The 1,710-nt window shown below is 42.4% G+C and overlaps 1 long non-coding RNA gene across 1 annotated transcript in view; it reads left to right on the top strand.

The window, feature by feature from the left end:
• The window catches only part of LOC139023133 (uncharacterized), a 21,360-nt gene extending 19,650 nt beyond the window's left edge, over positions 1 to 1,710 (top strand). The window contains exon 2 of the long non-coding RNA XR_011474285.1: positions 1,128 to 1,710. This is a non-coding gene — a long non-coding RNA (uncharacterized lncRNA). The remainder of the gene's footprint in view (positions 1 to 1,127) is intronic.

The following is a 1,710-nucleotide window of genomic DNA, read 5'->3' as shown; positions in this document are numbered from 1 at the left end:
AAAGAAGAGATGTCTCTACAAAGCTGTGTGGAGCTATATGAGTGGTCTGTTAGTGCAGGGTGAGCTCATCTTGTGTGAAGGAGGTTTTGTACGGTGTCTTAACTAGACTGTATCACTGTGGTACACGTTCGGTGGAGGGACCAAACTGCTGCTGAAAGTAAGTGTTTTTTTCCTTTACTACTTACAAAACACACAGAAATAGAAATCACTCAACACCAGACATTTTAGACTCAAACTTTCTAAGGAAACCCATGTTAGTATTTATTTTAGAATGGAGGGTTTAGAATGCAAATGTTAGCTACGTCTGTGGGAGACTTTCAGTTGTGCAGCCAAGCAACCTGCTTTTGAACAAGTTACAAAAGAAACACATTTTTATTCAAAGAGCTTTAATCAGTTAAGTTCGCTGTTATGACACGTGAATTACACAGAGAATGTTTTTGTATAACAGAAAATGTTCTGGTCCCTTTTTATTGTCTGTTATTATTGTAAACTGGATCGCCTTTAAATGGGCAATCGCAGATTGCTCATACATTTAGGGCCTTTTAAATGAATTATATATACCATTGATTTTACTTGCCTCGTGAGCTTAGTTCAACTTGCCATACTCTTATCAGAAAGTAAGTTAGAATCATGTTTCTAATTGTTTATGAACAATGTAATTTTAAACAAACACTATATAGCCTTCAAAACATGGTTGAATTATAATTTGTAGTTTATGGATGGTCATCCTTGCATCCATAGCTCTGTCTATGAATTTGAGAGAGGTTACAGTTCTCCAGTTCATCCCTCAGCTGTTTACCAAAACACGGTGGGGTTTGGTTTTTTGTTGTTGTTTGAACAGCGAGTATAAAATTACTTAATATCTGCATTTAGAAGTGATATTGGGCGATAAGATACTTGATGAATTGGGTCTTGTCCCTTTTACAGCAAAGATATTTCACAGTCTGTGAAAATACATGGCTAAATAAAAATCAGCAACAGCGATTTACTTTATTGTGCATTTATGCAATTGTTTGTTGAGTTGTGAGGTGTTGTGTTCTCTGTGACCTTAATAAGTTATGTATTTTATGAACACTCTATTTCTCTCTCCTCTGGAATGTAACATTAAAACGTTCTCTCCTCTCCAGCTGGTCCTACTGTCAGTCCACGGTGGCTCTGCTCCCCCCTCCTCTGAGCAGCTCTCTGGGGGCTCTGCCTCACTGGCCTGCCTGCTGACTGGCTACTCCCTCAGGGGGCGCTGGTGAGCTGGGAGGTGGACGGGCTGGAGGTGAGCCAGGGGTTGTGACCAGTTCAAGAAGAAAGAGGAAGGCCTTTACAGACGCAGCAGCACCCTGACCCTGAGCAAGGCAGGCTGGGAGCAGGGAGACTCTACACTGCAGGGTCTCCCACTTCCAACACAGCAGGCCTCCCCTCTTCGCAGGAGCCAGTGTCTGGTCTAGGAACCTAGTGGAGGAGGCCCACAACAGGAGCTCTGTCTGGGGAAGCAGGAGTAGACGAGGCTCTGGTCTGGTCTGGGGCCTGGTTGGAGCAGTAGTAGTGTGTTAGAGTAGTGTACTGAGTAAACTCTAGTACTGCTGGGGAGACCACAGTCTGGGTAGTAATGTGTATTGTATAGAGTACAGGAGACTTCAATGTGTCTCTTCTATGTGTTACTGTTACTGTGATGTTGCTATCTGTCTCAGTTCTAATAAAGTTTGATTTGGAAAATAA

This window comes from Salvelinus sp. IW2-2015, linkage group LG27 (assembly GCF_002910315.2).
Source record: "Salvelinus sp. IW2-2015 linkage group LG27, ASM291031v2, whole genome shotgun sequence".
Taxonomy (NCBI): domain Eukaryota; kingdom Metazoa; phylum Chordata; class Actinopteri; order Salmoniformes; family Salmonidae; genus Salvelinus; species Salvelinus sp. IW2-2015.
Note: the sequence above shows the minus strand (reverse complement) of the source record. Positions and strands in the feature narration are given on the sequence as shown.